Raw genomic sequence first — 23,574 nt, 5'->3', positions numbered from 1 at the left:
TAACAAAAAACAAAATACTTAACTTCAAATAAACAAGTGCACAAAACAACAAAACAAAGGTGATTAAAGCAAAACTGCTACCAACATAAAAGTCAAATACATTGAAAATAACTGAAAATGCACTGGACAAAATAAAGAAACAATTAAAAAGGTAAAAATAAAAAACAAACAAAAAAGGTCCAATGCATTTAAAATTAAATCCAAAACGGACAATGTATTTGACAAAAAAATAAAACAAAACTAAACCAAAAAAACCCTAAACAATTAGTGATTTAAAAACAACTAAATCTTTAAAAACAGTTAAGATTCATTTTTAAAAGTCATTTTAAAAACAATCATTCATTAAATGGTTAAAAAATCTTGGACTCGGGCTCCAGCAGGGGGAACTGACCGTCCCCGGAGGTGGGTCCCATCATGGGATCCTAAGCTCCCCCAGATCAAACCCCAGGAGAACAAAGTGGCAGCTGTTCAACCTTGGCCTCAACCCCCGGACAAAGAAACGGGTACGTGCGTTTCTTGGCCTCACCGGCTATTACAGGCGCTTCATTCCGGTCTGGGTGGGGGACGGGTGAATGAGGCACAGCTGGGCGCAGATGGCCTCTACCAAACGGCTCGTGTCCGGCCACTGGGCTGGCCCAGTGTTCTCGCCCACCATGCACCTGCAACCAGGTAAGAGATCTGTGTTAGGAAGCATCCTTCACACCTCACAGTCACTACTTACAGGCACATACTCATATTCGTCTCCTGCGTCGCAGAGGATTTTCACCATCATGGCCCTCGGTCAACAACCCGGGCTTCAGTGAAGTGCTTCACAATGTGTTGGCTTCATGATTGTTCCAGACCGCTTTCTGGCCGGTTTAGAAAACTGGGCTCAGGGTGAAAAGGGTCACATGCAATACGAGATGTTTGGGCAATGCGAGTTCTCGACAACAAATCCGAATTGCCGGGGTTTTCTCCTTGTCCGCATGCAATTCCAATGGCTTGACATTTGGGAGCTCGTCCAAAACCGACGCCAAACCATAAGCACGGCTTCCTTCGAGACGGAATTGAACCAGCGCCCTAAGGGTGCCCGCTGCCTGAAACCTACAGTCCTCCGCTCTACCAACTGAGCTACCGAAGGGAAGCTCCTCAACGCCTTCCCCTGGCAGTCTCAGTGGCCGTGCCAAGCCAAGAAGCACCGTGGCTTGGCTCAGTGGTTTTCAACCCGTGTGCCGTGAGGACTACCCAATTGTGTCGTGAGATTTTTATCCCCTCAAAAATATGATGTCATTTTTTTGGGTCAACTTCATAAATCTTGTATCAAATCAAACTTATTCAAATTTGTGAAAATGTTACATTCATACATCACCTGTAGAAAGCGTTTCATAACTGAAATGTTGTGTTTGCCGGACTGAACGCACACCTACACTGAGTCGCAGTGCTATCAGTGGTACTGAAAGGCAATTGATTAAAGGGACAGATGGTGAATTCCTTTTCATCTTGCACTCTGCTTGTCCTTGTTCTAAGTTGGACTGGTGAACGAAATCGATTTTATCAATATTATTCAATGTGTTTGTTCTTGCCCTTTTGGTAGGCTTAATTTTTTGATACTGTAACGGAGATGGAGAGGCAGCACCGCCCCTCTCGATTAATATGCGGCCATCTCCGTAGGGGCTGCTGGGAGATAAGAGAAAGGACTGTAAAGAGTGAATTAAGGGCCTGTTCATTGTTATGTATTGATTGTGTACTGTACCGTTGTGTACTGTTGTTGGATGTCTCCTGTTCCTCTAAGTCTCATTTGGCTTTGGTTTCCCCCCTCTGCGATGAATAATCGGGCTCTAAATAGCCCCGGCGTTTCTCCTGCAGTTCTTCGTTCTTTCCACTGCTAGCGCTGCCTCTGTGAAGGCGGATGGTGCTTGTGAGAAGTCAACAGCGTGTCCACCGAAAAGGGTGTCTGACTCCTGGTTTTGGATCCGGAAGGGTTGATAACAAACCGAAACGGTTACAATACGATACCGCTTAGATTAACTGTGGATATGTATTGTGATCGTGCTCGGCTCAGGTGTGCGTTCAGTCCGCACACAAAACGTTTCGGTCGCGAAACGTCTAATCAAATCGAATAAAACGGCGGGGATAGCATGTTTGATCCGTGTGCTATTGTTTTTCACCAATTGTAATGCCCTTTGTAACGTTTAACCACTGTGTTGAATAGAGCTTGTTATAGGATATTGTGAACTGAACCTATTTTGCTGTGAATTTATATTTACTGCGAAAAGTTTATTGTGTCTGGTCTTGGTCTGTCTGCACTAAATAAATGATTTGCATCAAGTAATTATTTAGTTTGTCTGTCTACTTTTTTACCTAACCACTAAAGGCCACTCCTTGCACTTCACACATTTGCCCTTTTAATTACTCCCTTACTGACATACTTTAACATGCAATGTGCGTGTGATAATAGTTTTAGCAGCCTGTTGCCATTCAGGTGAGACAATACCTAGTAAATCCTTTTTTTTTTTCCATGTTGGTGCGCCGCAAAGGTTTTTGGTCTCAGCAAAGTGTGCCGTGGCATTAAAACGCTTGGGAACCACTGTCTTGGCTTGTTGGGCATCCAGGTATGCACTGAGATTACGATCGGCACGATGATTGTCGTTCTCAGGGGAATTGTGTTTCTTTGCTGATCACGTTCTCTGTCGCTTTTTACACAGTTCTTACAAGTGGCACATTGGGGATGAGGAGCAGTGCATGCTGACACGCATAGCTGTGGACTTCTGCATGGTATGGGGCCACAGGTCATTCCAAGTATTTCAAGACGCCAGCAAATGTGTGGACACATTGAGTAGGTTGTGTTGGCCCAACCCTCACAGATTGTGCCAAGTCAAGTAGAGATGCATGTTGTCCTGTTCTAAAGTGACACGTCGTCAACTGCAAAAACATCTCTCAGAGTTCCTGGCTTGACTTGCCTCTGGAAGACAACACTTGCAAGGCTGGATATTTGCCGAAGGAAGCAAAGAGGACAGGACACCTCACCTAGACGCAACTGCGTATCTCATTGTCCCGAGGAAGGCCGTCCAGGCTTTTCACCATCATGGCCCTCGGTCAATAAGGTCTCAACACTGCGCCCGAACAGGGACTTGAACCCTGGACCCTCAGATTAAAAGTCTGATGCACTACCGGCTGAGCTACCCAGGCTTCAGTGAAGTGCTTCACAATGTGTTGGCTTCATGATTGTTCCAGACCGCTTTCTGGACGGTTTAGAAAACTGGGCTCAGGGTGAAAAGGGTCACATGCAATACGAGATGTTTGGGCAATGCGAGTTCTCGACAACAAATCCGAATTGCCGGGGTTTTCTGCTTGTCCTCATGCAATTCCAATGGCTTGACATTTGGGAGCTCGTCCAAAACCAACGCCAAACCATAAGCACGGCTTCCTTCGAGACGGAATTGAACCAGCGCCCTAAGGGTGCCCGCTGCCTGAAACCTACAGTCCTCCGCTCTACCAACTGAGCTACCGAAGGGAAGCTCCACACCGCCTTCCCCTGGCAGTCTCAGTGGCCGTGCAAAGCCAAGAAGCACCGTGGCTTGGCTCAGTGGTTTTCAACCCGTGTGCCGTGAGGACTACCCAATTGTGTCGTGAGATTTTTATCCCCTCAAAAATATGATGTCATTTTTTTGGGTCAACTTCATAAATCTTGTATCAAATCAAACTTATTCAAATTTGTGAAAATGTTACATTCATACATCACCTGTAGAAAGCGTTTCATAACTGAAATGTTGTGTTTGCCGGACTGAACGCACACCTACACTGAGTCGCAGTGCTATCAGTGGTACTGAAAGGCAATTGATTAAAGGGACAGATGGTGAATTCCTTTTCATCTTGCACTCTGCTTGTCCTTGTTCTAAGTTGGACTGGTGAACGAAATCGATTTTATCAATATTATTCAATGTGTTTGTTCTTGCCCTTTTGGTAGGCTTAATTTTTTGATACTGTAACGGAGATGGAGAGGCAGCACCGCCCCTCTCGATTAATATGCGGCCATCTCCGTAGGGGCTGCTGGGAGATAAGAGAAAGGACTGTAAAGAGTGAATTAAGGGCCTGTTCATTGTTATGTATTGATTGTGTACTATACCGTTGTGTACTGTTGTTGGATGTCTCCTGTTCCTCTAAGTCTCATTTGGCTTTGGTTTCCCCCCTCTGCGATGAATAATCGGGCTCTAAATAGCCCCGGCGTTTCTCCTGCAGTTCTTCGTTCTTTCCACTGCTAGCGCTGCCTCTGTGAAGGCGGATGGTGCTTGTGAGAAGTCAACAGCGTGTCCACCGAAAAGGGTGTCTGACTCCTGGTTTTGGATCCGGAAGGGTTGATAACAAACCGAAACTGTTACAATACGATACCGCTTAGATTAACTGTGGATATGTATTGTGATCGTGCTCGGCTCAGGTGTGCGTTCAGTCCGCACACAAAACGTTTCGGTCGCGAAACGTCTAATCAAATCGAATAAAACGGCGGGGATAGCATGTTTGATCCGTGTGCTATTGTTTTTCACCAATTGTAATGCCCTTTGTAACGTTTAACCACTGTGTTGAATAGAGCTTGTTATAGGATATTGTGAACTGAACCTATTTTGCTGTGAATTTATATTTACTGCGAATAGTTTACTGTGTCTGGTCTACTTTTTTACCTAACCACTAAAGGCCACTCCTTGCACTTCACACATTTGCCCTTTTAATTACTCCCTTACTGACATACTTTAACATGCAATGTGCGTGTGATAATAGTTTTAGCAGCCTGTTGCCATTCAGGTGAGACAATACCTAGTAAATCCTTTTTTTTTTTCCATGTTGGTGCGCCGCAAAGGTTTTTGGTCTCAGCAAAGTGTGCCGTGGCATTAAAACGCTTGGGAACCACTGTCTTGGCTTGTTGGGCATCCAGGTATGCACTGAGATTACGATCGGCACGATGATTGTCGTTCTCAGGGGAATTGTGTTTCTTTGCTGATCACGTTCTCTGTCGCTTTTTACACAGTTCTTACAAGTGGCACATTGGGGATGAGGAGCAGTGCATGCTGACACGCATAGCTGTGGACTTCTGCATGGTATGGGGCCACAGGTCATTCCAAGTATTTCAAGACGCCAGCAAATGTGTGGACACATTGAGTAGGTTGTGTTGGCCCAACCCTCACAGATTGTGCCAAGTCAAGTAGAGATGCATGTTGTCCTGTTCTAAAGTGACACGTCGTCAACTGCAAAAACATCTCTCAGAGTTCCTGGCTTGACTTGCCTCTGGAAGACAACACTTGCAAGGCTGGATATTTGCCGAAGGAAGCAAAGAGGACAGGACACCTCGCCTAGAACAGGGACTTGAACCCTGGACCCTCAGATTAAAAGTCTGATGCTCTACCGGCTGAGCTACCCAGGCTTCAGTGAAGTGCTTCACAATGTGTTGGCTTCATGATTGTTCCAGACCGCTTTCTGGCCGGTTTAGAAAACTGGGCTCAGGGTGAAAAGGGTCACATGCAATACGAGATGTTTGGGCAATGCGAGTTCTCGACAACAAATCCGAATTGCCGGGGTTTTCTGCTTGTCCTCATGCAATTCCAATGGCTTGACATTTGGGAGCTCGTCCAAAACCAACGCCAAACCATAAGCACGGCTTCCTTCGAGACGGAATTGAACCAGCGCCCTAAGGGTGCCCGCTGCCTGAAACCTACAGTCCTCCGCTCTACCAACTGAGCTACCGAAGGGAAGCTCCACACCGCCTTCCCCTGGCAGTCTCAGTGGCCGTGCAAAGCCAAGAAGCACCGTGGCTTGGCTCAGTGGTTTTCAACCCGTGTGCCGTGAGGACTACCCAATTGTGTCGTGAGATTTTTATCCCCTCAAAAATATGATGTCATTTTTTTGGGTCAACTTCATAAATCTTGTATCAAATCAAACTTATTCAAATTTGTGAAAATGTTACATTCATACATCACCTGTAGAAAGCGTTTCATAACTGAAATGTTGTGTTTGCCGGACTGAACGCACACCTACACTGAGTCGCAGTGCTATCAGTGGTACTGAAAGGCAATTGATTAAAGGGACAGATGGTGAATTCCTTTTCATCTTGCACTCTGCTTGTCCTTGTTCTAAGTTGGACTGGTGAACGAAATCGATTTTATCAATATTATTCAATGTGTTTGTTCTTGCCCTTTTGGTAGGCTTAATTTTTTGATACTGTAACGGAGATGGAGAGGCAGCACCGCCCCTCTCGATTAATATGCGGCCATCTCCGTAGGGGCTGCTGGGAGATAAGAGAAAGGACTGTAAAGAGTGAATTAAGGGCCTGTTCATTGTTATGTATTGATTGTGTACTATACCGTTGTGTACTGTTGTTGGATGTCTCCTGTTCCTCTAAGTCTCATTTGGCTTTGGTTTCCCCCCTCTGCGATGAATAATCGGGCTCTAAATAGCCCCGGCGTTTCTCCTGCAGTTCTTCGTTCTTTCCACTGCTAGCGCTGCCTCTGTGAAGGCGGATGGTGCTTGTGAGAAGTCAACAGCGTGTCCACCGAAAAGGGTGTCTGACTCCTGGTTTTGGATCCGGAAGGGTTGATAACAAACCGAAACTGTTACAATACGATACCGCTTAGATTAACTGTGGATATGTATTGTGATCGTGCTCGGCTCAGGTGTGCGTTCAGTCCGCACACAAAACGTTTCGGTCGCGAAACGTCTAATCAAATCGAATAAAACGGCGGGGATAGCATGTTTGATCCGTGTGCTATTGTTTTTCACCAATTGTAATGCCCTTTGTAACGTTTAACCACTGTGTTGAATAGAGCTTGTTATAGGATATTGTGAACTGAACCTATTTTGCTGTGAATTTATATTTACTGCGAATAGTTTACTGTGTCTGGTCTACTTTTTTACCTAACCACTAAAGGCCACTCCTTGCACTTCACACATTTGCCCTTTTAATTACTCCCTTACTGACATACTTTAACATGCAATGTGCGTGTGATAATAGTTTTAGCAGCCTGTTGCCATTCAGGTGAGACAATACCTAGTAAATCCTTTTTTTTTTTCCATGTTGGTGCGCCGCAAAGGTTTTTGGTCTCAGCAAAGTGTGCCGTGGCATTAAAACGCTTGGGAACCACTGTCTTGGCTTGTTGGGCATCCAGGTATGCACTGAGATTACGATCGGCACGATGATTGTCGTTCTCAGGGGAATTGTGTTTCTTTGCTGATCACGTTCTCTGTCGCTTTTTACACAGTTCTTACAAGTGGCACATTGGGGATGAGGAGCAGTGCATGCTGACACGCATAGCTGTGGACTTCTGCATGGTATGGGGCCACAGGTCATTCCAAGTATTTCAAGACGCCAGCAAATGTGTGGACACATTGAGTAGGTTGTGTTGGCCCAACCCTCACAGATTGTGCCAAGTCAAGTAGAGATGCATGTTGTCCTGTTCTAAAGTGACACGTCGTCAACTGCAAAAACATCTCTCAGAGTTCCTGGCTTGACTTGCCTCTGGAAGACAACACTTGCAAGGCTGGATATTTGCCGAAGGAAGCAAAGAGGACAGGACACCTCGCCTAGACGCTTTTCACCATCATTGCCCTCGGTCAACAAGGTCTCAACACTGCGCCCGAACAGGGACTTGAACCCTGGACCCTCAGATTAAAAGTCTGATGCTCTACCGGCTGAGCTACCCGGGCTTCAGTGAAGTGCTTCACAATGTGTTGGCTTCATGATTGTTCCAGACCGCTTTCTGGCCGGTTTAGAAAACTGGGCTCAGGGTGAAAAGGGTCACATGCAATACGAGATGTTTGGGCAATGCGAGTTCTCGACAACAAATCCGAATTGCCGGGGTTTTCTGCTTGTCCTCATGCAATTCCAATGGCTTGACATTTGGGAGCTCGTCCAAAACCAACGCCAAACCATAAGCACGGCTTCCTTCGAGACGGAATTGAACCAGCGCCCTAAGGGTGCCCGCTGCCTGAAACCTACAGTCCTCCGCTCTACCAACTGAGCTACCGAAGGGAAGCTCCACACCGCCTTCCCCTGGCAGTCTCAGTGGCCGTGCAAAGCCAAGAAGCACCGTGGCTTGGCTCAGTGGTTTTCAACCCGTGTGCCGTGAGGACTACCCAATTGTGTCGTGAGATTTTTATCCCCTCAAAAATATGATGTAATTTTTTTGGTTCAACTTCATAAATCTTGTATCAAATCAAACTTATTCAAATTTGTGAAAATGTTACATTCATACATCACCTGTAGAAAGCGTTTCATAACTGAAATGTTGTGTTTGCCGGACTGAACGCACACCTACACTGAGTCGCAGTGCTATCAGTGGTACTGAAAGGCAATTGATTAAAGGGACAGATGGTGAATTCCTTTTCATCTTGCACTCTGCTTGTCCTTGTTCTAAGTTGGACTGGTGAACGAAATCGATTTTATCAATATTATTCAATGTGTTTGTTCTTGCCCTTTTGGTAGGCTTAATTTTTTGATACTGTAACGGAGATGGAGAGGCAGCACCGCCCCTCTCGATTAATATGCGGCCATCTCCGTAGGGGCTGCTGGGAGATAAGAGAAAGGACTGTAAAGAGTGAATTAAGGGCCTGTTCATTGTTATGTATTGATTGTGTACTGTACCGTTGTGTACTGTTGTTGGATGTCTCCTGTTCCTCTAAGTCTCATTTGGCTTTGGTTTCCCCCCTCTGCGATGAATAATCGGGCTCTAAATAGCCCCGGCGTTTCTCCTGCAGTTCTTCGTTCTTTCCACTGCTAGCGCTGCCTCTGTGAAGGCGGATGGTGCTTGTGAGAAGTCAACAGCGTGTCCACCGAAAAGGCTGACTCCTGGTTTTGGATCCGGAAGGGTTGATAACAAACTGAAACGGTTACAATACGATACCGCTTAGATTAACTGTGGATATGTATTGTGATCGTGCTCGGCTCAGGTGTGCGTTCAGTCCGCACACAAAACGTTTCGGTCGCGAAACGTCTAATCAAATCGAATAAAACGGCGGGGATAGCATGTTTGATCCGTGTGCTATTGTTTTTCACCAATTGTAATGCCCTTTGTAATGTTTAACCACTGTGTTGAATAGAGCTTGTTATAGGATATTGTGAACTGAACCTATTTTGCTGTGAATTTATATTTACTGCGAATAGTTTATTGTGTCTGGTCTACTTTTTTACCTAACCACTAAAGGCCACTCCTTGCACTTCACACATTTGCCCTTTTAATTACTCCCTTACTGACATACTTTAACATGCAATGTGCGTGTGATAAAAGTTTTAGCAGCCTGTTGCCATTCAGGTGAGACAATACCTAGTAAATCCTTTTTTATTTTCCGTGTTGGTGCGCCGCAAAGGTTTTTGGTCTCAGCAAAGTGTGCCGTGGCATTAAAACGCTTGGGAACCACTGTCTTGGCTTGTTGGGCATCCAGGTATGCACTGAGATTACGATCGGCACGATGATTGTCGTTCTCAGGGGAATTGTGTTTCTTTGCTGATCACGTTCTCTGTCGCTTTTTACACAGTTCTTACAAGTGGCACATTGGGGATGAGGAGCAGTGCATGCTGACACGCATAGCTGTGGACTTCTGCATGGTATGGGGCCACAGGTCATTCCAAGTATTTCAAGACGCCAGCAAATGTGTGGACACATTGAGTAGGTTGTGTTGGCCCAACCCTCACAGATTGTGCCAAGTCAAGTAGAGATGCATGTTGTCCTGTTCTAATGTGACACGTCGTCAACTGCAACAACATCTCTCAGAGTTCCTGGCTTGACTTGCCTCTGGAAGACAACACTTGCAAGGCTGGATATTTGCCGAAGGAAGCAAAGAGGACAGGACACCTCGCCTAGACGCAACTCCGTATCTCATTGTCCCGAGGAAGGCCGTCCAGGCTTTTCACCATCATTGCCCTCGGTCATCAAGGTCTCAACACTGCGCCCGAACAGGGACTTGAACCCTGGGAGAAGGAGATTGAGCCGTACGAAGAATTCTTTTAAAGGACTTTATTAAATAAAGAACTTTACAGACTGCGCTGCCCGCCTGTGCCCACCTGATCAGTGGAGTTTTACAGCTGGACAATTGACTGTCGACTGAATATGAAAGTGTTCAGTCATTTAAATAGCTATTTGAGTCTTAAGAAACTTGACCCTTGGAACAATCAGGGCCCTGCTTTCCTCAAAGACTTTGTCTTCAAGTAACTACGGTGGAACCCTGCTTACAAAGAAGATTTTGTGCACAACCTTGGAGCCTTCAAATCAGTGGAGAATCTGTTTGGAAAAGACTCTACATTCGCGAAACCCTAACTTCCAGGTGCATCGACTGAGTGGAAGTTCTTGGACAAAGCCGAACCGGACTGCCTTTGTTCCAAACCACACGGACCTCGTGCCGTGTGCTGTTATCTGAGCCCGAAGCCAGAGAGGCCTCTCTGCGACGAAGTTCAGATAAGTTTAACAGTTTGGAGTTTGTGATTCATGACATTTGAGAAATCAATTAGAAATGTTAATCTGTGATTCATAACTCTAGAATGTGTAATATCATTTAGTTTTCTTAATTATAAATGTGTGTTGCATTAAACTGTTTTGTTGATAATTTTAGAAATAAAATCTGTCAACGCCGACAGATATCTTCTCATTCCTGTTTAACTGTTTAGTCTGAAATTGACACAAGTTAATAGACACCAGATTATAGGTGGCCCTGCCTATCTTTAATCATTGAATAATAATCAATTAATGGAAATTGTGGTAACAAGTAATGTTAGGATCTTTCTCGGCACCTAAACGTAAATGAGACTGATATATATATAACGAGAAGTTACCTGACATAAGTACTAACCTGCGTAGTTATTTAATGTCTGACTAACAATACTAATGAGAGACTCACCTTCGTCTTACTAACCGGCATTGTAGTCAATGTGTTTATAACCTTTTTTGTTTAACAATTTGTGTGTTATCATATGCGATCCCATGATCTTTGATTTGGTCACGGAAGTGATTTGTCTTTGTTTTGTTGATCTAGAGTTGAATTTGAATTAGTTTTTCCCTTTTGTATAATTAGTGTAGTGCTACATTTAGTCTTTGTTTTTGAATAAATTTGACAATTTATATCTTTGGAATTGGTGTCTTCAACACTTTGTATTGCACTTATTTTGTAAGTCGCCCTGGATAAGGGCGTCTGCCAAGAAATAAAAATAATAATAATAATATTGTGTCTGTATCGGGAGCCAGTGGCGGGAGCGGAGCAGTGGAGTAGCGTGTGCGAGGGAAAGAGATTACCAGACGAGCCGCAGAGTTCTGGATGAGCTGGAGCGGCAGTAGTTGCAGGCAGGCCAGCCAGGAGGGAGTTGCAGTAGTCCAGGTGGAAGAGGACCAGTGACTGGACGAGAAGCTGAGTCAAGTAGTTGGTGCGGAAGGGACGGATTCGGCGTATGTTGCTCAGGAAGAATCTGCAGGTGCGTTTCAGCGTGGTGATGTGCTGGGTGTAGGAGAGCGCAGGATCAAGGATGACTCCTAGATTTTTAGCGGAAGATGAAGGAGAAAGTGTGGTGGATTCCAAGGGGATTGAGATGGGGAGATCAGCAGAAGGTGAGGAAGAGTGGGGAAAAAGAGGAGATCCGATTTGGAGAGGTTGAGCTTGAGGTGGTGCAACTGCATCCAGGCGGAGATAGCAGACAAACAGGAAGAGATGTGAGAGGGGATGAGAGGGTCAGAAGAGGGAAAAGACAGGAAGATCTGGGCATCATCTGCGTAGAAGTGGTAGGAGAAACCATGGGATGCGATGAGGGGGCCCATGGAGCGAGTGTAGAGAGAGAACAGGAGTGGGCCCAGGACGGAGCCTTGGGGTACGTCTATGAGGAGAGGTTGCGGGTGGATGAGGAACCTTGCCATGTCACTTGGTAGGTCCAGTCGTTGAGGTAGGAGGAGATCCAGGTGAGAGCAGTTCCAGAGATACCGAGGTCAGCGAGGCAGGAGAGGAGGATGGAGTGATCGACAGTGTCAAATGCTGCAGAGAGATCAAGGAGGATGAGGACTGAGGAGAGGGAGTCCGCCCGAGCACAGCTGGGGGAGTCAGTGACTGCCAGGAGAGCTGTCTCAGTGGAGTGAGCTGTGTGGAAGCCGGATTGCAGAAGATCCAGGAGTGAATGATGGGACAGAAAGGCAGAGAGCTGACGTTGGACCGCCCGCTCGAGAGTCTTTGAGAGGAAGGGGAGTAGGGAGACAGGGCGGTAGTTCTGAGGAGAGGTTGGTTTCTTGAGGAGTGGGATGACAGCAGCTTGTTTAAATGCAGAGGGGAAACAGTCAGAGAGGAGTGAGGAGTTGAGGAGGAAGGAGATCAGGAGTGGCTGCTTGGAGGAGGCGAGAAGGGAGAGGGTCCAGGGCGCACGTTGTAGGTTTGTGACGTAGAAGGAGAGATAATAGTTCAGTGTCCGATAGAGGCGAGAATTAAGAAAAGGAAGCTTGGTCGGTGGGAGGTTTGGGTGTGATGGGAGAGGAGGGGGGACTGTTGAAGAGCTTGCGGATGTCTGCGATCTTGGAGGAGAAGAAGGAGGCAAAATCATCTGCAGTGAGAGACGAGGGAGGAGGAGGAGGAGGAAAGAGGCAGGAGAAGGTGAAGTAGAGTCTGTGGGGGTTGCTGACAGTGGATTCAAAGAGTGACATTTTGGCTGAGGTGAGGGCAGCTGGGAGTTTGGTCCTTTTCCACTTCTTTTCAGTGGCACGCAGACTAGTTCGGGTTGAGCGGAGAACGGAAGAGATCCAAGGCCGAGGAGGGGAGGGACGGACAGGACGAGACGTGAGAGGACAGAGAGAATCAAGGGAGTAGGTGAGGGAGGAGAACAAAGAGGAGGTAGCACAGTTGACAGATAGATGGGAAAAACAGTCAATGGAAGGTAAGAGAGTGAGGGCAGTGGAAGCAAGGGTGGAGGGGGAGACGGAGCGGAGATTACTGCGGAAGGTGACAGAGGGTGGGGGTGGGGAGGGAGGGGAGGGAAAGAGAGAAGGAGATGAAATGGTGGTCTGAGATGTCCAGGGGTGTCACGGAGAGTTGTGAAGGAGAACAGCCTCTAGAGAAGATGAGGTGTAACTGGCAGCCTGCCCTGTGAGTGGGGGGAGATGGAGAGAGAGAGGTTAAAGGAGTGAAAGAGAGGAAGAAATTCGGCAGAGTGGGAGGGGTTGGAGAGGTGGATGTTAAAGTCTCCCAAAAGGATGGTAGGTGAGGACAGCAAGGGGAGGGAGGAGAGAAGAAAGTCGAGTTCATCCAGGAAGGAGGCGAGTGGACCAGGAGGGCAGTAGAGAACTAGAAGGAAGAGGTGAGAGACAGAGGTGAGTTCCACTGCATGGAATTCAAAGCTGTTGGTGGCGATAGAGGAGAGAGAGGGGGGGGGGCACAGAGAAGAGGAGAGAAGGGGAGAGCAGGATCTAAGATGGGGGGAGTGGGACAGGACAAACACAGAGGATAAGGCAGCAGGGGTGGATGAGTTCTCCGGGGAGATCCATGTCTCAGTGAGAGTGAGGAAATCCAGAGAGTGGTGGGAGGCGAAAGCGGAGATTGTTGGAAGCATACTTTACACATTTGGATGCCTGTGTGTATGTATGAATAAACTTTATTGCAAACTGCTATGCCCTGTACATGAAAACGCAAAAGCCACAAGTGTTTTTCATTTATACTATCATGCATGCTTAGTTGGCGCTTTGTGTGCTTATTCAAATGATGGTTTGTGTGTACTGTATTGATGCAAAAACACAATTTGTTTAAAGAGTTTGAAGAGTTTTGCTAGAATTGTTTGCTTTTGCAAGAGATGTATAATATTTTGCTGGTTTGGTGTAAGGTTTTGTGTTTAGTGTGTAGAGTTTTTCAAAAACAGCCTATAGTTTCAAAGATAGTGCCTCAGCAATCAGAAAAAACTATAATCTCTCTGACTACCATAGAAAAATAACGTGTGCCTCCCACTCTGCCAAAACTCCCAGTGCCGAAATAAACATGAATTGCTGAAGGATTACATTGATTAAACATGTGAGGACTTGTATGTTACTGATGTCCAAAAAGATCCACTATAGGTTTAAAAATAGCTGTATTCATTAACATAGCAGAGACATCTTCCAACTTGTTTTCACATCTATCAGTTTTATAAAAAATGGCTGCTATATAAAATATACAGTGAGGGAAAAAAGTATTTGATCCCCTGCTGATTCTATACGTTTGCCCACTGACAAAGAAATGATCAGTCTATAATTCTAATGGTAGGTGTATTTTAACAGTGAGAGACAAAAAAATCCAGAAAAATGCATTTCAAAAAAGTTATAAATTGATTTGCATGTTAATGAGGGAAATAAGTATTTGACCCCTTCGACTTAGTACTTAGTGGCAAAACCCTTGTTGGCAATCAGAGAGGTCAGATGTTTCTTGTAGTTGGCCACCAGGTTTGCACACATCTCAGGAGGGATTTTGTCCCACTCCTCTTTGCAGATCCTCTCCAAGTCATTAAGGTTTCAAGGCTGACGTTTGGCAACTCAAACCTTCAGCTCCCTCCACAGATTTTCTATGGGATTATGATCTGGAGACTGGATAGGCCACTCCAGGACCTTAATGTGCTTCTTCTTGAGCCACTCCTTTGTTGCCTTGGCTGTGTGTTTTGGGTCATTGTCATGCTGGAATACCCATCCATGACCCATTTTCAATGCCCTGGCTGAGGGAAGGAGGTTCTCACCCAAGATTTGACGGTACATGGCCCCATCCATCGTCCCTTTGATGCGGTGCAGTTGTCCTGTCCCCTTAGCAGAAAAACACCCCCAAACCATAATGTTTCCACCTCCATGTTTGACGGTGGGGATGGTGTTCTTGGGGTCATAGGCAGCATTCCTCCTCCTCCAAACACGGCGCGTTGAGTTGCCAAAGAGCTCGATTTTGGTCTCATCTGACCACAACACTTTCACCCAGTTCTCCTCTGAATCATTCAGATGTTCATTGGCAAACTTCAGACGGGCCTGTACATGTGCTTTCTTGAGCAGGGGGGCCTTGCGGGCGCTGCAGGATTTCAGTCCTTCACGGCGTAGTGTGTTACCAATTGTTTTCTTGGTGACTATGGTCCCAGCTGCCTTGAGATCATTAACAAGATCCTCCCGTGTAGTTCTGGGCTGATTCCTCACCGTTCTCATGATCATTGAAACTCCACGGGGTGAGATCTTGCATGGAGCCCCAGATCGAGGGACACTGACAGTTATTTTGTGTTTCTTCCATTTGCGAATAATCGCACCAACTGTTGTCACCTTCTCACCAAGCTGCTTGGCGATGGTCTTGTAGCCCATTCCAGCCTTGTGTAGGTCTACAATCTTGTCCCTGACATCCTTGGACAGCTCTTTGGTCTTGGCCATGGTGGAGAGTTTGAAATCTGATTGATTGATTGCTTCTGTGGACAGATGCCTTTTATACAGGTAACGAGCTGAGATTAGGAGCACTCCCTTTAAGAGAGTGCTCCTGATCTCAGCTCGTTACTTGTATAAAAGACACCTGGGAGCCAGAAATCTTGCTGATTGATAGGGGATCAAATACTTATTTCCCTCATTGACATGTGTAGCGTAAGGTACACTTATAAACTTCAATTAGAGAAGTGAATTTATAGTATCACCTTATCACGAATCCTGGAATCTTGTAGAACTCAATTTCTGTAATAATTTGAAGCAGACCCCAATTCCAAAGATATAAATTGTCAAATTTATTCAAAAACAAAGACTAAATGTAGCACTACACTAATTATACAAAAGTGAAAAACTAATTAAAATTCAACTCTAGATCAACAAATCAAAGACAAATCACTTCCGTGACCAAATCAAAGACCATGGGATCGCATATGATAACACACAAATCGTTAAACAAAAAAGGTTATAAACACATTGACTACAATACCGGTTAGTAAGACGAAGGTGAGTCTCTCATTAGTATTGTTAGTCAGACATTAAATAACTACGCAGGTTAGTATTTATGTCAGGTAACTTCTCGTTATATATATATATATATATATATATAGTCTCATTTACGTTTAGGTGCCGAGATAGATCCTAACATTACTTGTTACCACAATTTCCCTTAACTGATTATTATTCAATGATTAAAGATAGGCAGGGCAACCTATAATCTGGTGTCTATTAACTTTTAACTCTATTAACTGTCAATTTCAGACTAAACAGTTAAACAGGAATGAGAAGATATTTCTCAGCGTTGACAGATTTTATTTCTAAAATTATCAACAAAACAGTTTAATGCAACACACATTTATATTTATGAAAACTAAATGATATTACACATTCTAGAGTTATGAATCACAGATTAACATTTCTAATTGATTTCTCAAATGTCACGAATCACAAACACCAAACTGTTAAACTTATCTGAACTTCGTCGCAGAGAGGCCTCTCTGGCTTCAGGCTCAGATAACAGCACACGGCACGAGGTCCGTGTGGTTTGGATCAAAGGCAGTGCGGTTCGGCTTTGTCCAAGAACTTCCACTCAGTCGATGCACCTGGAAGTTGGGGTTTCGCGAATGTAGAGTCTTTTCCAAACAGATTTTCCACTGGTTTGAAGGCTCCAAGGTTGTGCACAAAATCTTCTTTGTAAGCAGGGTTCCACCGTAGTTACTTGAAGACAAAGTCTTTGAGGAAAGCAGGGCCCTGTTCGTTCCAAGGGTCAAGTTTCTTAAGACTTAATAGCTATTTAAATGACTGACACTTTCGTATTCAGCCGACTTAGTCAATTGTCCAGCTGTAAAACTCCACTGATCAGGTGGGTACAGGTGGGCAGCGCAGTCTGTAAAGTTCTTTATTTAATAAAGTCCTTTAAAAGAATTATTCGTACGGCTCAATCTCCTTCTCCCAGTTGAACTCTTCTGTTACCGGCAAAGACTTAGTTGGTTTCTGGTTCCGGTTCGGGCAACAGAGCTACAGGTTGAGCTGTGGCAGCGAGTTACTGGTTCAGGTGAGAGAGAGAGAGAGAGAGAGAGAGAGAGAGAGAGAGAGGCAGATCATTAGATGATTGGTTCTTGAGTTTGTGAGATTGGATTTCGGTTTCAGCCCCCCGTGTCCTATTGGAGGGGGGCTTGATTTATGACTGATGTCAATCCATGCCATATTTTGGAAATGCCGGTTGGCCTGGGTTTGTTGCTCTGTGTCGGGATTTCGGCTCTCATCCATCTCAAAGAGTTTTTATTACCTACAGGCCCCCTTCTCCACACATCTCCAAACTATTTGGCCTATTCTCGGTGCCATCCTCCCACAACTGTCACTTTGATGTAAACCAGTCCCACGCTTTAAGGAAATCTGATAACTTTGGGGGGGAGAGGTCTTCCTTAGATCAGTGCTTCAGCTCAGAGCTAAAATGCTCTTTTGCTGGGAGCCAGGACTTCCACGCGACCTTGCAACCCTTGGGCAGTGCTTCCTTTTTCAGATAACCGGGGTTGCATACACAACCTATCGTTATCTTTCAAGTCGGAAGCACTGCCCAAGGGGGAGGGGTTGCTGTATAACAAAGCCTTCACATTATTAGTAATGATTGTAGGCTATTCATATTGCAGATATTAAACAACTAAAAACATAATCATAAGTCAAACTCACTAACAAGCCATTCAGCGGTGGTTTTAGCCCCTTTCATCTCAGGGGGCATGGCTGGGGCCAGCTGCAATCGTAGGGGGGCCATCATCAGGGGGGTGTATTTTCCATGATGTTAGTGGGGGGGGGGGGGTGGTGCTGACAGTGTTTTGTCCACGGTGCCAGTTAGGGGGGCCACAGGGGGTATGTGCCAAATTTGAGGTATGTGCGTTTTCTAATTTTTTCTTTTTTTTACATACCAAAGTATAGCTGTGACCTTATTTGGCAAAGTAGGGTCCAGGATTTAAATTCACAGTGGCTACCTGAACTAACAGTAATGAGGCACACAACAAGTAAACAGAAAATAACTACACTATTCCTACCCTCCCAAATCTTACATGACAGGTGAGATGCCCCTACTCCAAGATAATAATACAATAGAAAAACTATGTTAATAATATAGCCCAAGACAAAAAATATTAATCTTTCTAGACTGTATTAAAGTTCAGCACTTCGGAAAAATCGAATTATTTTGTATTTCAAAAAAACAAAAATAATTACTGGTATCCACACACCCAACCAATGTAAATGTCAAGGACGGTGTTAATAAGCTCCTTAATCACCATTTCTTATTATATTTATATTTCACTTCACTTTATGCAATATGACTTGTGTATTTTGTTTGGTTCTATATTGCCATTATTTTGTGTGTTGATTATCTTTCACTTTATTGTTTAATTTGTTATTCACTTAGTATTATTTTGATTGTTTGCACACATGCCTTATTATTTGTGTTTCTTTGAGCCAATCACCGCCACACAACTCACCTGGGACCACCTGCACTCTTCACACACGTCCCCACTTAATCACCCTGCCCTGGGAGAGGAGAGGAGGGAGCGTCTGATACAAGCCGCAGAGACCTCCCACATTGGAAAGTGGACTACAGCAGACAGGAGGGGAGGTGGCAGACCGGGGAGCAGGACCCAGATCAACCCAGAGGGACAGAATAGTGATGTCGTTCGCAAATGAGCCGGGTCCCGTCTGAGAAAGGATGTCTGTTCTTATGTTTTTATTTCTTATAAATGAATACAAGACAGAATAAAAGTTGTGCTGTGCTGTGTATGATGACATTGTCCCGGTGCTCCCATTTGGTGCAGAACACACACCTCAACACAACATTCAGTGGCGAGTGGCACGGCCGAGCAGTGTGGCGAAAAGATCATCATTTGGATGCATTTTGATAACATTAACAACAAAGGCAGAATGTAAAATTTGTAAAGTATTATATCGAGCAGGGTCTACTAACAACCTTCACAGACATATTAGAATTATAAATCCATCAGTGCAGTTAGAAGAATGATTGCAAGGGATTTCCAACCATTCTCAGTCGTGGAGGACAAGGGATTTAGAAGCTACACCCATGCTCTCAATCCAATGCATGTTCTTCCAAGCAGGAAAACACTCTCCCAAACAACTATTCCAAGACTGTATGACAGACAATGTGCTTCACTGCAAGAAAGGGTTAAAAAGGCTACAGCAGTTTGCCTGACAACTGACTGCTGGACATCCAGAGCCACCACTTCCTTCATGTCTGCTACATGTCACTTAATTGAAAATTATAAAATGGTGTCCAATCTTCTGGACTGTTTTGAGTTTAGTGGCAGACACACTTCAGAGAACTTGGCAGAGGGACTGCTAAGAGTGGTAAAAGAGTGCCAAGTAGAAAACAAAATGGTTTGCTGTGCTACTGACAACGCAGCTAACATCATCAAAGCTATTAACTTGAAATGGAACCACCACCTATGTCTCGCGCACACAATAAACCTGGTTGTAAGAGATGCCCTGAAGGTGATGAAGCCCACTGTGAACAAAGTGAAGGCGATGCGGGAATTCTTCCATAAGAGCATACGAGCCACAGAGAAGCTGAAGTCTTCTCAAAGCCAGATGGGTATGCCTGAGCTGAGGTCCAAACAAGAATGTGTTACAAGGTGGAATTCAACATTTCATATGCTGAAAAAGGTTCTGGAGTCCAAGGATGCAGTCAACTCTACCTTGGCCATTATCAATGCACCTGTTGATGCTCTGAGCCAAGAAGAATGGGAGGAAGTGCGAGAGACATGCACTGTTCTGGAACCCTTTGAGCAGTCACTGTGGAGATCAGTGCAGACAGGTACAGTGGACAACTGTTTTTACATTAGTATTATATAATTGCATATTAGAGGTGCATATTAGAGGGGAATGGCAGTAATAATAGACAAGAATAAACTGAACAAAGTCCATATAACACATAATAAAGCAAAGCATAATTCTGAGTTTTCTCTTTTTTTTTCAGCTACGTGACAGCCTCCAAAATGCTACTCCTGTGCGCGGGTCTGCAGAGAATAACAGCCCACCACCAGACAGGAGGAACAGTAACCAAAGGGAAAGAGAGAGAGTTGGTGACTGCTCTCTGTGCATCTATGGAAAGAAAGTTCCACAGAATGGAATACAATACTGTTCTCTCAGAAACCACCGTACTGGACCCGAGGTTCAAACAGCTGTCCTTCAATGTCAACAGAGCTGTTGATGAGGCACTTCAAAGAGTAACAGCAAAAGCAAGATGCAGCCCCAGCAGCCAGCCGGCTACACCACCAGGAGGCCAAGAGGGAGAAGAGGGAGCAGGGGCACTAGAAGTGGAGCCACAAACGTCTGCTCTTTGGAGGTTCTTTGATGAAAGAGCAACAGGAGACACTGCAAGAAGGAATCCCACAGCAGATGCTATACTGGAAATAAGATCCTATCTTGAGGAGACCCTTATCCAAAGAGCCGCAGACCCGCTGAGCTGGTGGGAGACCGAGGCTTCAGTCTACCCACGACTGGTCAAGGTGATGGCAGGGAGACTGTGCATCGTAGCGACATCAGTCCCTTCAGGAAGAATCTTCTCCAAAACAGGGCAGATAATAACAGAAACCGGATCAGCCACTCTAAGCTGAGGCACAGTGCCACAGTGCACTAATGCCAGTCTACCCTAAAGACAAGGTTATAATGTTTCACTGGTAATAAATACAACTAGAACTATTGGATGCTGCTGTTTTGCACATTGTAATTCATTTTTTATTTGTTATATGGTTCCATTTTGAGTGTGGTTTGCTTGGAATGGTTTGTGTTTTGGATAGTTCAATATAAATAAAACGTTCCATACACATGTGTAATAGTGTTTGATGTTTTCACATTATTTACGTTTTTTTTTTAATACAAAACATGCAAAATTATGGTATTCTGGAAATGATAAGATTAAGTATAATTACATTGAATTAGTGATGTATGTGCACACATACCAATCATAGGTCCAAACATTGCTAAATTTGGCTGAATTATAAAAGCCAGAAGTGGTACTAAATTAAGAGCCGTTTGGGAGCCAAAAGAACCGGCTCTTATTGCTGAGCTGAGCCAAATGGTCTGGCTCACTAAAACCAGCCAGAATTCCCATCACTAGGACAGAAGCAGAGAGAGATGGATTCCTCTGGAGGCTACAGTGAGTGCACCTTTGGTTTCGCAGATTTCCATGGAGTGTGGAAATGTAGAGAAGTTTAAGACGCCAAGCTGCGAGTGATTTCCTGCTGTGCCCACCCCTCTCCCCTCCTTGGATTATAAGCGATCGAGGAAAGACATTGAACATTATAGTGTCTGTTTACATACTGGACCTACTAACCTGGGGGCTGTGTTGCTTGGGTATTCCTCCGTGCAGTGGGCAGGGCAGCTGGAAACCGGCAAACAGAGAAACCGAGAAGAGGGTTAACATTAACGTTAACGAGGCTGACACGGCAGTCCATGGTCCAGATTCCGCCCTGCAGTGAGATGGTGCTGTGGGCACAGGTGCCGGAGTTCCCCCACAAAGCGGAATACTGTGTCCTGATCGAGGCTTGGGATGAGGAGCGAGAGTTGAAGGTGGCTCGGACCATCACGTGGGTATGCCAGGGTAGGGTTCTGTTGCCAGTGTTAAATCTTTTCCCCTACCCTGTAGATGTGCCCCACCGCTGCCCACTGGCTACTCTCCCATATAGACCAGCAGGACATTATCACTGAGGATGAGGCGACATTCCAGTTCCGATATCCAGACATGGTAGAAGTGGGGGTCCGTCTGGTCCAGACGCAGGGGGTGATGGGGCCCGTGGACTGGACAGGGGGAGCCACCGACTTGTCCAGGGAGCAGCGAGGATGGTTAGGCCCTGTTGCAAAAGTGGTGTTGCGTCTAGTAATGTAACCATTCCTTATATCCCAGGACATTAGTTTATAGACACTGTTTGTAGTAGAACACTTGCATTTACTCATAAGGCAGCTCCCTAATCTCAGTCCCTTACACTGGTTTATTTATGAACTTCCTTCCTAATTGATAGATTATTACTGTTTGTGAAAGGACTATTTCCATACAGTCAAAGTTTCATGACATTAGACTTTAAACTAACTCATATCTCATTCAATTATTTAAGGGTGTAGCTTGATGGGGTTTAAATAGACAGAGTTGATGGGCAGGGAAACAGGAGACAGGTGAAAGTCATTATTCAATAATGGAGACAAAGGCAAGGAGAATAGAAGGGAAAACTGGGACTGGGGCGGCATCTATTGGTGGAATTGGGGATGACGCTTTTGGGCATAACACCCATCTTATCTAATTAGATTACATACTGTAGATAAAATGCATTAAACACTGTATATCCAGGAATGCTTAACCCACACATTTATTTTTGGAAATGTGTTTGGTTAGATTTTAAAGCTACCTGCTTTTTCCTGTCTGTAACTGATATTTGTCTTGAAATTATTATTCCTGATATACCAGTGTGAGTCCTATCAGAGCCCTTCGAAGCAAGGGGTCTAGGACCCAAGTGCGGGGCGAAATTCAAAGCAGATCGACAGGTCAGAAAACAAACGAGGAGTCAGGAGCCGGCAAACAGAGCAATAAGGGTATCCAGAATCGAGGTAGAAGAAACAGCAAGAGATCAAGGGAACAGACAAACAAGGCAAGGTAGACAAACCAAAAGTCAGCAAACAAGAGACAGTCAAAGTTCAGAGAACCAGGAACATGCTCAGCAATGTCACACAAGAGAAACAAGATTTGCAATGACTTTTGGGAAGACTGGTGTAACTATGTAGTGCGGAGATGATCAAGTAACAGTGGACAGGTGCTGTGATTGAATAATAGGCAGGGAGTGAGTAGTGACTAATGAGCGGAATGTAGACAGAGTGCAGGGAGAAGTTAGACTCGCTGAAGCAACAGTGCCCTCTGGTGGAGGTTCCATTCTTCGACTTTGTGTTACATAATCTTAATTTGTGGAATCCATGAATGCATCACTGATAAATAGTATATATTATTGCATACAAAAAAACAACCCCCCCTTGGGTCTGGCATCATGAGTTCATTGTGATGGGTTGCTGTGTATGGCCAGCTTAATGTGATGGCCCGACTGATTCCCAGAAAGCACAGCAGCGTTGGGCCAACGTCGTCTTTGTGCTCATCGGGCTCATCGTTCCCACGTTGGCCCGATGTTCAAAACGACGTCAGTCCAACATCGACCAGTCCATCCGTGTTCTGACCTGCCAATGTTCATCCCCAAAAGTATCCGTTGCTCTTATCCTGTATCCAGTGTTGCTCGTTGCTTCGCTGTCCTCGTCCTGTACCCTCAGTGTTTTCAGAGCCTGTTCTTGATCTTGTAGAAATATATTGCAGAAGAGCAGAACTACAATCACACTTTTTCAATGCTATTGCTTCGTTTTCTACCTCCCTGGTGAGGTACCAATGCAGGAAGTTTGAGAGAGTTTTTCTAAAATGTGTATGATCCAATACACACAGTTATTTAAAAAGCTGACGTCTTGTACATGCTCACAAGAACCAAGCCTAATTAAATAACACATTTAATATTAAATAAGTACATGTGCAGTAGCCACTTGGACAATTACAGATCCACAGATCAAAACACAACAGAAAGACATGGAAGATCGTATTTTCAAATCACACCTGTGGCCCCCCTAACTGTAATTTGGTATTAGTGGGTCA

The 23,574-nt window shown here is 44.9% G+C and overlaps 7 non-coding genes across 7 annotated transcripts; all 7 read right to left on the bottom strand.

Annotated features, from left to right (window-relative positions):
• Positions 1-1,031: 1,031 nt before the first annotated feature.
• trnay-gua (transfer RNA tyrosine (anticodon GUA)) lies at positions 1,032-1,120 on the bottom strand. Its single transcript is given in 2 exon segments — positions 1,032-1,067; positions 1,084-1,120. It is a non-coding gene; the product is annotated as a tRNA-Tyr (tRNA).
• Positions 1,121-3,095: 1,975 nt separating this feature from the next.
• trnak-uuu (transfer RNA lysine (anticodon UUU)) lies at positions 3,096-3,168 on the bottom strand. The gene has a single exon. It is a non-coding gene; the product is annotated as a tRNA-Lys (tRNA).
• A 236-nt stretch (positions 3,169-3,404) lies between these two features.
• On the bottom strand, positions 3,405-3,493 carry trnay-gua (transfer RNA tyrosine (anticodon GUA)). Its single transcript is given in 2 exon segments — positions 3,405-3,440; positions 3,457-3,493. It is a non-coding gene; the product is annotated as a tRNA-Tyr (tRNA).
• A 1,825-nt stretch (positions 3,494-5,318) lies between these two features.
• On the bottom strand, positions 5,319-5,392 carry trnak-uuu (transfer RNA lysine (anticodon UUU)). Its single transcript has one exon. It is a non-coding gene; the product is annotated as a tRNA-Lys (tRNA).
• Positions 5,393-5,628: 236 nt separating this feature from the next.
• On the bottom strand, positions 5,629-5,717 carry trnay-gua (transfer RNA tyrosine (anticodon GUA)). The gene is given in 2 exon segments: positions 5,629-5,664; positions 5,681-5,717. It is a non-coding gene; the product is annotated as a tRNA-Tyr (tRNA).
• Positions 5,718-7,595: 1,878 nt separating this feature from the next.
• trnak-uuu (transfer RNA lysine (anticodon UUU)) lies at positions 7,596-7,668 on the bottom strand. The gene has a single exon. It is a non-coding gene; the product is annotated as a tRNA-Lys (tRNA).
• A 236-nt stretch (positions 7,669-7,904) lies between these two features.
• On the bottom strand, positions 7,905-7,993 carry trnay-gua (transfer RNA tyrosine (anticodon GUA)). The gene is given in 2 exon segments: positions 7,905-7,940; positions 7,957-7,993. It is a non-coding gene; the product is annotated as a tRNA-Tyr (tRNA).
• Positions 7,994-23,574: the final 15,581 nt, after the last annotated feature.

Source organism: Amia ocellicauda, chromosome 5 (assembly GCF_036373705.1).
Source record: "Amia ocellicauda isolate fAmiCal2 chromosome 5, fAmiCal2.hap1, whole genome shotgun sequence".
NCBI classification, from domain to species: Eukaryota; Metazoa; Chordata; class Actinopteri; order Amiiformes; family Amiidae; genus Amia; species Amia ocellicauda.
The sequence above is the reverse complement of the archived record's forward strand: the minus strand, read 5'-3'. Positions and strand labels throughout refer to the sequence as shown.